Below are 17179 nucleotides of genomic sequence, written 5' to 3'. Positions count from 1 at the left end.
CACATAGAAGACTCATCAAAGCTAACTGATCTCAGCTTTGCTTACACAATCAACTCCAGAAGACCAAACAGAGGAGAAAGCATAAGCCCAAATAGTAGCATGAGAAAGGAGGAAACAACTGTTCCTTGAACAAAGGGCAAGTAACTTGGCTAAAGGATAAAGAAATAATTTCCTGACAAGGTCAAATTATTTCTTTACTTTTAAAAGCTGCTTTACAAAATTTTTGAAACCATTTTTATTTTATTTTAAGGATTCTCCAACCAACACCTCTATAGATGAGTTTTTTCACAAGGAAGTCAGAAAGAAATTAAAGATACAATATATTATGAATGTCTTAAAAAAATAATTAAGGTGTTTCTATAAACACTGCATTATCAATCAGCTTTAAATAACCTCTAAAAAACTACATCATTTGGCATCATATGCAGCTTCTTTTGTCATTTGTTGGGTGCTATTGGCAATTCACGTCTCTTCTGGTAATGATATGCTGCATAAATATTTCATGCCACAATAATTATGCAATCCCTATTTGTTTGGTAGTGGTTGCTATGTATACAAGTATAATTCCTGCACTCCGTAGGCTAATTTAAACAGCCCAGCATGCCTTGATCTGCATAGGAAATACATGCATTTTATATATATCATGACATAATTCTTCTCAAAACAGACAAGCTTAAATTATCACATATGTTACTAACCAGGTTTCTGAACAAAACAGAAACCCATGCCATTATTTTATATAAATGTACATTCTGGTTTTGTCAAACACTGCTTTTAAAAATACATATTTGAATATCATGGAAGTTTTGCAGTCAGTACATCACACATGAAGTGGATGAATTCCCATAGAAAGACTTCATTATTTTCTTAATTTCTACTGGGAGTCACAGAGGTGCCCTTTTCTTTGTCTTTCACAAACAATTAACCTTTTGCCATGTATGCAATTGGCTGAGAGCAATCCTAAGTGGCTCAGAAAATAATTTACAGCAGAAACTGTACAAAGTTAATTAGTATTAGTCTTAGAAGGTTATTCATATATTATCAAACCCAGAAAGTGGTCAGCATGACCCTCATGGAACTTTAAGCTACAGCTGAGTTTTGTTGTCATCAGCTGCAGAGTATAAATGCTAATCAGGCTCAAGTACAGATACAGGTCTTGTGGCCATGGTCATTTTAAGTCTGAATATTAAAACTTTTGGAAGTGTGGGTAAGTACAAGCATGCAAGGGAAATAATTCTATGCTATTACTCATTTCTTCTTTTAGGAAAAAAAACCAGCCCCCAACCCCCCCAAAGCCATGAATACTGTCCTTTCACTTTAACTGAGAGCTTTTTTTCTTGTTCTCTTTTCTTACAGATCAGTTCATTCAGTTTTTATAGATTCTTTCTGCCTAAAAATGAATACCCTTCAGAATTAATTATAAGCGTGTATACTTCCAAAGGCAGAATAAAGGGATGGAGAATAGTGTCTCAATTTTAAGTTTGGTAAACTAGAAAGGGAGTTCTCAGTGTGCTTATTACACCACCTGAAGTGCAAACCATTAGATTTCCACATATCTGCACCGGTTGCCATTGCAAGTAGCCATTTATTAACATTTATTTGATATTTCCTTTCAGTATCTAAGGCAAGCGTGACTATCAGCAGTCTGTTATATGGAATCCCTTTCTACCCTTGCATGCCTTATGTACTCATTTAAATTTAACTGAAAGTCTCACTTATAAAGTAGATTTACATTCTCAGTTTGGGGACATACCTTGTGTAAGTTGCTGACTAATTTAAAGGCAACTCAGAAATATTACAATCCAGCTTTAACGGACTGCCACCTTCCTGGGCTCCACCCAGGTGGGGCACCTTGTTTAAGATGAGACCTGGTTTGGTGTCATGTGGAGCCACTTGTTCCCCACAGATGGGCACAGTTTTGCTGGAAGGAATGAGACAGCAGCTGGGCTCCCAAGATGAGCCATGGCTGGGCCAGGCTCTGACAGGGATTCAGTTACGGCCGCGGCACCTCCACCCACGGGCCCACACTGCTCAGCGTTTTAAAGGTGCCAGCCCTGCCCCTGCATGGCAGGGTAGAAAGGGCAACACTAAAATCCTTGTTCCTGAGGGTGTGGAAAAAAGAAAAGACAAAAAGTATCTTCTGCATAACTGCTCCTAACCTGGCATGTAGGTGTGGCAGCTGACTGTGAGGCAGCCACCAGAGATCACAGGGAGCCATTTCTTCAGTGAAAAGCACGGGAGGCCAGGGAAGATCATGCCACGGGAGGCTAGGGAATGCCACAGCAGGCCGTGCCACGGGAGGCCAGGGCAGGCCACACCATGGGAGGTTAGGGAATGCCACGGGAGGCCTCAGCAGGCCATGCCACGGGAGGCCAGGGCAGGTCACGGGAGGCCAGGGCAGGCTACAAAACAGGAGGCTAGGGAATGACACAGGAGGCCAGGGCAGGCCACACCACGGGAGGCTAGGGATTGCCACGGGAGGCCAGGGCAGGCCTCAGCTTAGCCAGTGGGAGCCTGTCCTGTGGGCAGGCCCCTGGTGGCAGAATGAGCTCCAGGGCTGATTTTAGCTGGTGTAAAGCTTCAGGTAAAGAAGATATTTGAAAAAGAGTAGTTAGGAAACACTGGGTCAATGATACTAAGGGCTGCAACTCATCACCACAGTTTCTACAACAAAAGTGGACACCTGACTGTAAAGACTTCTCTTCTTGAAAGGGGCATTTATTCAGCAAAGGTCTTCCGCCCATGGTCCAAAGGAGGTAGCATGGATGATCCCCATAGCCCCTTTTGGTTTTATAATCTGTCAGTCTACAAAGTCTAATTAGACTTAAGCATGTGACTAAGTGAATTTGGGCAGCTGGCCAAAACAACTTTGCTTTGCAGATTGCCATATGAATTACAGTTATCTAGTGAACAAGTTCTCATCACTGATCTGAGAGCCTCTTAGACTCTTTCTGCAACCGACATCGTATATCAAAATAATTTATATTATAGTTTAAATAACATCTGCTATAAACATTGTCCAGCTAAGCCAGTATCTTTGGTTGTTCATTACTGGAAAGTAAAAAGACTGATGCCTGGTAAAAAAGGTAAAAAGACAGAAAAACTCAAAAGATCTGCCATATTAAATCATTGCTTGAGAGAAAGAATCAATCTTTTTAAAAAATACTGAACCCTTGGAGATTTCTTTTCTGGCTATCTTGAGGTTTTTAAAGATTGAGTGTCATAAGGATGGTTGTGGGTTTTTTTCATTTTCCCAGTTTCAACTTAACAGGAAAATGCAGTTTTGAAAGTTAAACTCTGATTCTACTATAAGAATTACATTCCACTAGAGTTTAACAAAGCAAATTATCAAAAAGACAATATAAAGGGAGGAAAATGCAATGTAAAATAAATCTTTTAAAAAATGGAGAGAAGCATAGTAGATCAGCAGAATACAGATCATGTGAAAGGAGAAGGTGGTTTGGAAAGCAGGAAAAAGATGAAATTAGGTCTTTCATATACAGCTGTAGATTGCAGGTATTTGTCTACATCTGGAATGGTATGATTTCTTGCTTTGCTAGAAAACTGCTCACTTGCTGTTGACTTCTAGAGGTATGAACATTTTTAGCAACAAAAATAAATGGTTCATCAATCTGAGTGAGTTTAATGAACCCCCAAAATAGCAACCTGCTCTGCAATCTGTATAATTGGGTATTTTTCTCGTTTCAGACAGTAGTTTCTTCTATGAAGCTCATTTAGACAAAGTGTGCCAAGTATGCCAATGGCAGACAACTGGCTAGTTGCCAAAATTGCATTCATGAGCAACAGGTTAGGTAAATTAAGGAATAAATATTTATGGAATAAATAATTCAGGGACCAATTAACAGTCCTCTGTAAGTCAGCATAAGAAGTCCCACTGATTCGAGTGGCTTTGGTTTCAGTCCTTAGAGTCTAATCCTACCATTTACAATCTGTGCTTGGACCTCCTATCTCCTTGCATGTGCCCTGGCTCAGCCCTGTGAAGTAGACGAGATTTGCATATGTCCATACATTTTAAGATGAAGGATCACCACCTAATTAATGGGTTTTATTGATTTATATAGGTGTCAGGTTTGATACCTGCCTGGTTTGTCTGCTTCTCTGAGCAATACTTCACTGCAGATTATGCCTGTGTGTTACGTACTCATCTAGGGATTTAGCAGGGGTTTAAAACCATTTAAAACCTCTTTAACATTTCACATTTGCTTTTTAACACTCCATCACATGTTCATTTTACATACAAGCAAACATTTTAAGCATAAATTTCTTTTTTACATAGTAGCACAAGAGGGAAATATTATTTATTGATATTAAAAAAAACTCTTAAGGAAATAACCACATGTTATTTCCCGGCAAAATCAGAGTACTGCTCTGTCTGGACTGCGTTGCTAATACTTAGGAAATCCTTGTGAAGTCAATACAATTTTTTAAGTATTTATTAAAATACTCAAACATGCTACAGATTTTTTCTTCCACTACATTCCATCTTTCAATACATTCACATCCAGTGGAATCAGATGCAAGGGAGATATGTGGCAGGCTTTCTAAATTACCTGTCAGAATGAGGGAAGGAGACATTAGAGAAAGAGTAAAAGACATGACAGGACATGACTGGGTGTGTACTATAGTCCTTGGAAGAAGATTGAGGCCAAACTACTGAAGTAATGATCTGGATTAAATATACATTAACGTCTCAAAGAACTCCCTCTCTCATCTGCTTAAATCAGGGAACAAAGATAACAATAGAGAAGAGCTGTTTGGGTGAAAGTCAGCTAAAACCTATTGGGAATCACAGAATCTAGAGCATAAATAGATAAACTGATCAAAATTTAAGAATGCATTTTCTTCTGCTTAATTTTAAGCATCTTTCAAAATAGATTTCATAATGAGTATGTTCTTTCATCCATTCAGACAAAAACATTCTTGCACAATGAGTTTTATGAATGCACTTAGGACACACTATGTGTAGCAAAATCTAAAGTATATTAGTGTAGAAAAGTTACTGCAGAAACACTGAACATGAAAAGAAAGTGCAGTTAGTACTAAGTACATCTTGAAACAGATGAATCTGAAGGGATTCTGCAGTTTTACTAGAGCTTTGCAGAAGGCATGTCGAACTCCTACATCTTGCCTAAGCAAGCTCTCATCAAAACAGACCTGAAGCTGGGGTGTCAGTTCCAACCAGAGTTTTCTGTGGATTCTTTAAAATCTGCTAGTTTTAAAGAAATTAAGTATTGTAAAGGGTACACTATTATTCAGGTTTTATTATTATTTGAAATCTGAGGATTCAGTTAATTTCCTATTTATGGTAACAAATTACAAGTAATTTTTCCTTCCACTTATTGTGGTTTTTCCTTTTTTCCTAACTGATTTAACTTACAGGCTTTTTTTTCCTCCCTAAAGCCCTAGACAGGTTGAACTTAATCTTAGCATTAATAGAAATGGAATTCATAGCAGAGTTTTTGAAAGTACTATAAGCACCTGGATGACTTAGCAAAACAAAGCCCCAAGATTTCCATTCATAACTATGCACAGATATTGGAATGTCATGCAAAAGGTTATATACAGATTGTCAGGTGCTGTTTAAGCAAGTAATTTCTTCCTTGCTCTTTATCTAATGTAAGACTGTTGCCAAGTAGGTGCTCATTTTCTGAAGTACTGCAAGAGTGCAGGTTGGTTCAACTCCTTCAAAGAACTTATGTTTGACAGTATTTGTACCTCTCTGGTTATTCTCTTTCCATCCATCATTATCATCAGGTCATTGCCTCCCCTCAAATGTGAGAGTACATTTCTTGTCTGTTTGCCAAGAAAAAGTCACTGTACAATGCATCCAGAGTGATTTATGAGCTAAAAGTAAATCAGAGGCACTGAATAACCAAACATATATGCAGCAATATCATTTAATCAATTACATTATCTGCTTCTATGATACACTCGTGAATTATGTTCTTTTTGCATGTATAATTAGAAGGTAGAACAGATGGTGAAAGCTTAGTTTAAAGGCCTTAGATAAAGTTTTAAAATAACCATTGCTGCCAAGTGATCATTCACTGTAACAGGATATACTTTTCATTAAGCTGTGTTTTTGCCATGGTCTAATACACTAGATAGTAATGAGACTATAAAAACATTACTCTCTAGGGTCTTGCTCTACCAGAGTTCATTGTAATGGAATGTGAACATGGAGTGGAAGATTGGGGGTGGCTCTAAAATACATTGCCATCTCTCATTTAAGTGTACTCTAAGGAATCATCATGCTGAATAATCAAGAGGGTCATCTCTGGGAAGCCAGTGCTGCTTTCAGAGAAAGGAAAATTATATCCTAATATGTAAGTATCTATGGTTTAAGCATGTTCCATGCTCACACATGGATGTTTATCAGAATGGAGCAAAAGGAAAGTACTAAAAGGTAGAAATACACCCAGTTCATTAGGGACTTGAATAACTAAGGGCAGAACATAGTACCAGCCCTTTTTATTATAACACTGATCATATTTACTTCCCTCATCACTGTACAGCACATCCTACATCTGGCATGAAACATGAATCCCAAGACATAAAATACATTCTTAAAGCAAAACAATATTCTGGCACTTCTTTATGTGATTATTTTTTTTTTTTTACTTTTTTATACTTTTTGCTAAAACAGAAGTATTAAATTGAATCACTTGGTTTGTTTCCTCCTATCAGCTGTTCCCCACTGGTTTATATTGCATTAATGCTCCCTGAAAGCTTTAGTTTTAGTACTTGTTTATATCAGAAAGCATTTGTAAAACAATTTTGGTGGTAGTTTAAAACGTAACAGCTCTTTCTCACTGGCTTCATTTGAAAGCAAACCTGTGCTTCTGTATGTTTGTCTTTTTGTGTTTGACTGTAATCCAATTCCAAATCAGGTGAAAGAAAGATACATTCTTCATAGGGAATAAGTGAGTCCAACAATGAACTGATATGAAGTAGCTGTATGGGATATTTTCTCAGGTACAGAAAGCCTCGGACAACCCTTCTGGCTGCTTGACATAGTCTGGCAGCAGCACAGAGAAGGCAGAGTCTGCACAACTTTTCTATACCCATAGCAGCGCAACAGTGATGGACATACATCATAATTTGCTGGAGCAAGGAAAAAAGTAGTAAACAGTCATTTAGTCATTGGCTTGCTTCTAGGTCAGCATGGTGGTATGCGACCTTGGCAAAGATGCAGCCACACCCTCGGAAAATTCTGCCATCACTGCAAATACTGACTGACTACCTGATCAGTGTGTTGGTCCTAAAGAAAGGTGACAAGGGGTGGGGGTATGAAATGTGTTGCTTTTCAGGAAGAATTATTAGCTACCAAGCCAAAAAATGGACAAAACTTTTTGCATGCTTATTTAAATCCCAGTGGCACATCTGCAAAAAATGATACTTTTCCTTTCAAATACTTTAGAAAGCATCCTACTGATGTCTTACAAAACCATGAAAACAAACACAATACACTTGGGTGAATCATCTTTTCAAATAAAGCCCATTATATCTTTTCATTGATTACAGAACTGAGAAAGCAGCCCATTTGGAATCATAATACTTGCCAGTTTGCACTAATTGTACAAAACTAGGAAGGTTGTTTTAACAATTATTTAAATATTTACAAAAATCTGTCCTCATATATTTATACAGTTGGCACTGATTTACTTTTTGCTCTGTTGTGTACTGTAGCAAAGAAAAAACAAGCCAAAAAAACCCCAGCCAAAAACCAGCAGATGCTGATTCTGTCATTTTGTTATTTTTAGGATTATACTGATGACACATTCATTTAAACGATCTTCAATATATCTAAACACAGTCTATGAAAAGACTAATAAATAATTCGTCCTAATACTTACTAATTTTACTGAAACTACAGTGCAATTGTTGTTCATTAACATCCCAGAAGTTTCATAGCGTATAATAAACAAAGATCTTTCTATCCTGTAACTTCTTCTGTACCTCTTAGACAACCTGCTCAGTGAAGTGTCTAGTCCATGCCCCCAACGTGTTTCTCACAGTAATATTTCATACATCATAGGAATGCTGAAATGACAGATATACCAGGTACTCTTGAAAAACAGTGTTCTTTTTATAAAGGTTTTATATACTTGTAGTCATTATGTAAAAGATTCTTATTGCCATTTACTGTCTTGTTGGGCATGTTGTATATTCAAGGTACTCATGCAGCTGGTAGCCGTTTTATTTATTTTGAAGCCTGCTTTTTAAACCATTGTTTAAAGGCTCGTTCCTTTTTTTTATCCAATCCCTTCACCAAAAGGGAAAAACTATGTTATGTTTGTTCTATAAGTCTGAACATAGAGGCCTTATGAATAAAAGTGCTAAATAATATGTTAAAGATCACAAAATCCTTTAATCTAGCTAAGACCATTTTCATGTTTTATTCAAAACCTTTCTGTGGATCAGAGAGAGAAACAAAAGCTGGTGACCACATGTAATGGGAGATGTGCAGGAGTCTTGCAGTCCATTTCTGACTGTGATGGCTTTGAAAGCTAAAAGCTTTTGGACTATCTCAGACCTTAAAACTAATTCAGGTCTGAAAAGTCACCATTCCTTCAGTGAACAAGCATGATTTTCTGTAGGAGGAGGCAAGGGAGGAACATTATAATGGAATGTTTAAAGAACATTGTGTCAGTCATTTGAAGCTTCTCAGATTTTGTGTACATCAGTACTCATCCTAGTAGATATGAATTCATGAGCCAAGAATACACAACATCATTGAAGTTGTCTTCAATGCTTGGGTATCCTTCTTGTCTGGGTATCAAAAGTATTTTTGAGAGGGAAAATAGAACATTTTTCTCAGAGAAAACTTCAGTGTAGGTTTTAATTCATGGTAATTGAGGTGTCTGAGACATGAGACTCTGAGACCTTTCAGGCTTCTAGAATAATTTATTAACATTCTCCATGTGTGATGGTCACACTAAATCCTAGGTGGAGTTCCATCCTGCCTTCCATAAGTGGAGGCTAGTTACTTCTCAGGAACCTTTCTACAAGAACAAAACAGGTATTGCAGAATCATTTCAAAAAAAAAAAAAAAAAAGGCAAAAAAAAAGCTAGTTCTTGCTCATAACTGATCTTTTAAGTCAATAAAAATGTTAAAAACCAAATCCCTTAACCTTACAGTAAAAGGATCAGTGACTTTGGAACTTTTAAAAAGGCAACGTTTGGCTTTTTGTTCTGCCAACAGTTGTTATGGAGCACTGATAGAAAATTCCTTTGAAACAGCAACTATAATAGATTTTACACTGTGCAACAGAGGTTGCTCAAATTCTCTTACTACCTTATAATTTTCTTAACAGAGAAACTGGGTCTGCATTCTTTAGTTTTTAATTTGTAGTTATATCATCAATGACCAAATCGCTTTTCCTAAGACAGAAGGCACACTAACAGAACAACCACCAAAACCATAACAGGCTGAACACAGGTGTGTTGGTTTTTTCTTGGTGGGGGAGAGGGGGAGGAGACAGAGGGTTGGCATATATAAATCTTCTGGTAACTTTTGAGTCCTCAGGTGCACCTATATTACTCTTTTAGTCCAGCTCTGGAATCACTTTTTGGAGCAAATTTCCTAATTATTCCTACTTACCACACTTTGGCAGGAGATGCACTCCAGAAATGTACCTAATACATCCTACTTATTAATGCACATTTTGTCCAAGGGAGCCAAGCTGGCATACAATTTCTGGGAAAGATTCTTTCAGGAATATTTTTCAAGCATGTAAAATACAGAAGAAAACAACTGGAAAGCACAACCATAGGAAGAACAAAGGTCATTTTCTTTGGGACAAGGATCACAGCGCTGTTTCATACAGTCTTGAAATCTTGTGATTATTTTTAAAAGGAGGAAATTAATTCTGGTTTTGTTCCTGTGATTTCAGTCATTGTTCCTTCAGTAGTTTTAGAAAATAATGTAAACATTGAGCACAAGTAGGGAGTTTAGCACAATGGCAAAATTGTCAGTATGGTTCTATTCAGGATTCCTTCCCACAAGGAAATAATAATTGTGTTCAACATCATTCCAATTTTCAAAACAGTAACTATCCTAAGAAAGTCTTAGTAATATTTCCAGGTAAAAAAAGACAGTCCAATCAGAACAAGTGTTTTGTCAGTGTAGCCTGGTGTGTCAAAGACAAGACTAAGTTTCAAGATCTTTTCCCTGCTTTGCCACTAAGTACCTTGAATGACTGATTATATTACTGTGTCTCAGTTTCTTAATGTACGTAATGAAAATAATGACTCAGATCTACACTGTAAAGAGGTTTTAAGTATTAACATCATGTGTTATCTTATAATGCCCTGGACAACAGGCCATGTTTTTAATCAGTTGAGTTTTGACAATTCATATGTTGTTTAAAAGTTTCAGGCATTACTACAAGTGAAATGTTTAAAAGTACACAGTGCTTAACTCCAAGAACATGTCAGCAAGAAGCTTAATTTGGTCAGTTTTTTATAAAATGTGTATAACTGATGGACCAATAAAGGAGTCTAATGGATGAGAGGGTTGAGTGATAGAGGATGAGGGTTACTGGCACAGGAGTAACAGGAAGCTGCAAACAATGGGTCCAGGGGACAAAAAGGTAGGAAAGAAGATGAAAAAAACTTGTGATGTGTAGGAGAGAGTACTGGAACAATTAGGAAGACAAAACTATTACAAAAGTCTTCAAATAAGGGAACATGGACTGATAACACAGAATAAGAAGCTGTTTAGTGTAAACCATAAGATTTAATGGGTGATGAGACCACACAGGTCTAAAGAGCATATGAAAGCAACATTATTATGGCTGGTATAGAGAACAAACAGAAGAGGAAAACCAGCACATTTTGTAATGTTACCTCTCTTTCTCTCAGCTTCCTGTTTTAATCTCCCCTCATTTTAAAATCTCTCATTCCTCTTTCCAGATCTATGTTTCAGCTGTTTTCCAGGCAGGCTCTTTCATCTCATTGGGACCTGCCTTGTGTCACCATCACAGCTTCCAACTCTTCCTGCATTAGACACACCCTAGGACCATCAGTGTATATGGAACTAGAAAATAGTTTGCAGTTTTCTGAGATACTGTGGGTGACTATAATCATCATCTAATCCATGAGCTGGCTCTCACTTCTAGCAATATAGAAACAAACCAGATGTTTCATATTACATATTATATATTCATATTGCATTCATATTTCATTTGCTTCCTTGAAAATGACAATGTTTTAAAAAAATGAAATTACAGTGACCTGAAAATGTCTGTAATTGGTAGATAAGTAGAAAGAAGCAGAACATAAGCAGAGAGGAAACAAGAGCAGACAAGTGAGTTATAGCACGGCTAAAACCATATCTGGACACCTAGTGAAAATAATAGTTTACCATACTGCTAGATCTCTCTTTATTAGAAATACAATCCACTTAACTTTTAAAGCCAGAAACCATGGAATTTCTGATGCCAAATAGAATGCCAACTAGCTCATAATAATTCAAATTTAACGACTGGGTATAATAAATGCACAGTTTGAATACGTATGTAATATTCTCACCACAGTAGCACAGTTTCTCCAAAATATCTTGGTAAACAGCAATTGATGTTCTCAGGTAACTGCTGTTCTGTTTCTTCACCAGTTGAAAATAACATACTGTATTATTTATGTTACATTCTTAGCTTTAAAAGTTGTACAAACAAAAACTAATCAACCTGTCATTTTTCACATTTTAAATATCTAACAGTCTATTAGAACCATGATCCTGTGAAACAAGATTAATGTAAATTTTAAATATACTCTTGACATGAATCAAGGGAGGTAGCAGCACTCATGACTTTAGTGTTTGCTGTTGGTGTGATATCAAGAAACAGAACACGCTGCCACTTCTTAATAAAAAAGCTCTTAACAGACCTTAGAGAATCAAGTTTTATGCATACAATAAATAATGCAGTGTTTTCAAGTGCAGGATGTAGCCAACATGAAAGCTACAGAAAATTCTCCTCCATAACTAGAGGTAAATTGCATAATGCTTATTAATTTATTTGATCCCATTTTAACCACTGAATCTCCTATTTGCAATGGGGAGGGTTCTTATGAGTCTTAGATCTGCTTTCACTTTGCAATGTGACATTTTTACCTTAGATTGATAAAAGAGAAGGATTTTTGTGATCACATGGGAGGACACATGGCAATCTGGACCGTACTTCAATCTCATTCTGCACTGGAAAAGACCTCCTTCACTGTCCTGTCTGTTGCAGCCCTGCAAAAAAGACAGGCTGACTGCTTGGTGAACTGAGATCTGGAGAATCACAACCATTGCTTTGATTCCTTATAAGCCTTTCATTTACTTCACACTTTTATTTATATTTAGCTTTATAGCAACATGCTCTCTTCAGGCCTTATTTACTAAAGCATTATTTTTAAAACTTTTATTCCTTCAGCTCTTCTATGTCCATTTTCCACCGTTGTCAGGCATATAAGACAGCCCTTCATCTCAGCCTGTCAATTGCCAGCACCTCCACTCTCACCCAGGAGAGATCAGTTTCTTGTGAATTCAGTTACTGTCTCACTCCCCACACCCCTTTGCTTCTTGGATTTCACTATTTTGTCTGTTTTCTCAGACTTTCCTCCTTCATTTTAATGACTGCTAAACAAGATTTCTGACATATTCTACAGATCCACAATGATCGAGTTGTAATTTGCATCTCACAGCAGTCACCAGCACCTACTATTCAACACACACTTCCACGTCTCCTGCCAAGTTTAAAAAGGTCTGTTTGAAAAGGTCCCAGATTCAGAGTGCAACTTACACTAATACAAAACACACTGATAGTATAGCTACAGTTTTAATTTTGTTTTCTCAAGCTGAAATATTGTAGTAATAATTTATAAACTTCTTTGATGATAATTTTTTTATACCTTCTAAATTTTTGTCAGATTGTTTTGACTGCCATTTTGCTTTGATTTGCTGCTAGGGCACTTGCTCACATAAGAAATCTATGTTGTTTAAGCTTTCAATTAGTTGTCTTTTGGATCCAAAGGCCATACCTCCTTTAAGTCTGCTATGAATTATTTCAGAATTATGTGACAGAGCAAATAGAAAACTTTAAAAATACTTCCAATTCTTTATGCACTTCTTTATGTTCTTTCAGTCATCACTGCACCATAGGACTCTAATGAGGAGATTTAAAGTACTGGGTTTTTTCCTACACTTCCTGTATTAGTCTTGCCTAAGTGTAATTTGCAGATCAGTGGTCAGGTTCTGACCTTGGGCTGTTGTGGGATTTTCAATTTCCTATAGAGCATAAGTTCAGCTCTGATGTCCCTTAGAGTATTCCATTCTTGGCCCAGCACCATTCCTAATCTCTGTGCTGGCACTTAGAGGCCAAATCATTTGGCAATGTTTGCGTGCCCCTGCATGGATGCTGGTACTCAACTGTATCTTTCTTCAACACCTTCTGTCCCTCAGGCATTTTTATTGTTCTTACATAATTTGTCTGATCTCTGCTACTGGATTGTTGTAACATTTCCATCTAAATTCAACAAAAAAGTGCAGGTTATTCTTACTGGCAAAGGTTGTTTAGCTGTTAATACATAACCATTCCTGTATCAAACATTTAGTGCAAATACAAAAAAAGACAAGAGAGCTGCTAGTCTGGTGATTGATGTTTAAAGGCTTATGTCCATTCTATTAACTCATCTTTATTTCAGCTAAGAAAGACAGACCTCTCTTATTATCTGGGTATTGATATCTTGGGCTGTGCTTTTATTTCTTACAGCAATACATCTATGAACCTGTCCATATTTCCAAATGTATTTCTTGACAAATTGGAGCTTGTAAAACAATATTGTTGCCTGTGTCTTCTCTGGAATTTTCTAAACCATTTATGTTCAACAGTAGAGCATACCTCTGTACAGAGAAGAGCTGAAAAACATATCTGCACCCCAGTTTTTCAAAATGGAGTACAGAATAAACCACAACTCCCAGGAAAGATTGACAGAAGCAAAATTTGAAGCTAGGTCTGCTAAGAGATGTGTGGCTCACTTAGGTCACGGATAATGGGTCAAAAGTAGGTACTCTGACTAGAGCACTGGCAGTACAAAGCATATGTAGCAAAGAGTTTAGTCTATACATTGATCCCTTTTAGTGCTTTGAATATCAATCCACAGAATATACTTCTTAGAGTGTAGCAATATTTGGAAACAGTTTAACGTACAGCTTTTAAGTACTGCTACAGCTACCCTGTTTTTAGTGTTTATTTTGCAAAGATTCTTTGTCATGTGGTTGGTCGGTTCTGTTGTGGGTAACTAAACATGCTAACTCACACTAATACAAAGATTTGTGAGACTCCACTCGACAACCTTAAGGATAAAAAGCTCTCAGATAATGTATACATGGAGTTAAGAGTACCACAGGTATTAGTAGTACCACAAAGAACAATAGACTGATGAGTTTGATCTAAACAAATAGTTTAAAAGTATTTTGTCTGCAGCATTTTTCCATGGTTATCTGTGGCCTGAAAAAAAATGTGAATATGATGGAAAACTGAAGAAAAAAAACAGGGACATGCAAGAAAAACACTGGAGTAAAAAGCTTAAGAGCTGTTTGAAAACAATGTGGAGATTACTATGAAAGCCTAGTAAGGGTTCTTGCAGAGAAGGACGCCCAAACCTCTTTCTGGAGCAAGGGTTCCCAATCTTTTGGATTACTCCACAATGGAGTAACACCAGTATTGTGCATACCACAGAATGGCTTTTATTCCCTGGCAAATAAACATTACCAGTTTAAGATGCTTAAACAAGCAGAACCTGGAAACCATCACTAGCACAAACATTAATTTGGCTAACAATAACAACAGACTATGATACATTCCTTCTCACAATATGGGAGAAAAAAATAAAAGGTTCAAACTGAAACAAGAATCCCGACATTTTTATGTTTTCTGCCTTTTTAGATATATGTTCAAATATGCATTTCTGCATGCTTAACAGTTTTAAAAATATGTTAAAAACTCTTCGTGCTTTCCATGAGCTGACAAGGAAAGGATGGAGAGTTGTCAAGGAAATTTCTGAAGTGCTGCTGGTGCTACCCTTTTCTATGACAGCATATGGATGCAGAATAGTGATGTTCCAAGATTTTACCTCTGCCTCAGCTGTTCCACTCAATGGTGAAAAAAAAAAAAAAAAAAAAGTTACTGTCTAAGTGCTTAAAATCAGTTGAATAAATGAATATGAAAACAGAATACTCTAAATCGGGGGTGGGGTGGGGGTGGGGAGGGTCGGGAAGCATTTTACAAGGGCTAGATTTTGATTTTACAAGATTAGGTTGGATTTTATAAGGGCTAGCATGGGCCTTAGAATTCTAACTACTTCCCAATTTTTGTTTTTATATTAGTGCAACACATTGAAAATATACAGTTATATTCTTGTGTTAGTGTTATTTATCATTATTAAAGATGCAACAGTCTTCTTTATAATTCATACATGTTTTCTGATCATGATTTTCATCCTAGAAGACAAAAAATACAGCCAATTCCAACAATATCAGAAATTGCAGGGTCATCACCATCATGACAATTCAAGCACAGAAACTTCTACTGTAGAAGAGCACATTCATCTATGTCCATGCTATGTGAAAGCATCTCATAACTGCTGATGATGATTGCAGCAGCCTGTCAGTGACTGGCTTCAGCAAAAGCCATCTGGATGGGACATGGCACAATAATTTCTTCCACCATATTAAAACTACTTGCAGCTGAGCTCTTCCTCTTTTCAGCAAAAGAAAATAGTTGAATGCTTCTGACACAATAAATTGTCAACGTCCAATTTATTTATTCCATACAGTATCTGAACATATTGCATACCACATAAGCTCCACAGTTTACGTTTACCAGCAGATGTTTTTCTTTTTGGAGCAGATGGTATATTGAGTGTACCGTGACATAATTCACATTTGCATTATCAGTCAGGAATGTTAATGCATTCCATAAACTGAGTTTTGTGTTTTGATAAGATATTTTTAATAGCCATAGCATCTTTGTAAAAATAAGTTTGATAATACAATCAGGGAACCAAATTTTTTTTCTCAGTTGCAGAGAAAGGTAAGATTTCTCATTAAACAAGAATAAAAAAAAAAGGGGGTCAAGAGAGATAACACTTCATTATTAGCTTTGATCTGTGCATATTTATTCTGTTTGTGGTTGTTAAATAATCATCTTCAAAGATGGAATTACTTTTGTAAGAATTCCTAATCTTCTAAGCTATGGTCTAATTCCAAGTAATACAGTCTCAGAATCAAAACTTCATAAACTTACTTCATGAAGTCCTCACAGGCATAAATAAAGTGAAATAATTGCAAGTTGAACAACATGCTGCTATCTAAAGTTGTTAACTTCACTATTCTTGGGCATGATGATGGTCCTGTTAAATATTTTTTAAAAAAAATATTCCAAATTATTTTGGATTTTATTCTCAATTTACATTATTTTTTCCATCGTTTTGGGATCCTGGAATCTAAAATGCTGCTAAGTGTCTGGAATACCCTGTTAAGTAACTTCATAAAAGGGATAGATCAAATAATGTATATAGGTCTCAACACTCATCTGTTTTTATAGCATACAGGGTATATTTTCACCTAAATGAACTCTCTGTTTACTTTCTGACTATGATTACACATTTTTCTTGGTTCAAACAAACTTCCTGTTGTCACATTACTTTTTCCATCCCTCAAAAACATTGCAAGTGTAATCCAGTTCTTTCATTGTCAAAAGCATGCCCAGCCTTCTTTAAATACAATAGCTTTTCATCCGTTTAAAATCAGCACACTGTGAGCTGAACCAGGTCTCCTGGTTCAGAAGCCTGGAGCCTGGCTTGTGCCGGGTAAGAGCAAACATCTCCTTATACATGTAAGTCAATCATTGCCCAACACCACACTGTTGTTAAGTGTCTTAATATTTGTTTGGTTTTACACAGTTTTCTTGGTTTTACACAGAAATTACCAGCACATTCAACTGTGCCCTAAGGAGTTAAGGAAGCATTACACGATTCGTGGAACAACCCAGATCAAAGAAAAGACACAGCAGTGGAAAGACCATTGGTCTGATGTGGCACTGCAATTCCTAATAATACTTTCTTGATCAGCTTTATATGAAAACCAAAAGCATGACTTTTGTATTTTACA

This window comes from Falco peregrinus, chromosome 1 (genome assembly GCF_023634155.1).
Source record: "Falco peregrinus isolate bFalPer1 chromosome 1, bFalPer1.pri, whole genome shotgun sequence".
Lineage (NCBI taxonomy): Eukaryota > Metazoa > Chordata > Aves > Falconiformes > Falconidae > Falco > Falco peregrinus.
This window is presented reverse-complemented; position numbering follows the sequence as displayed.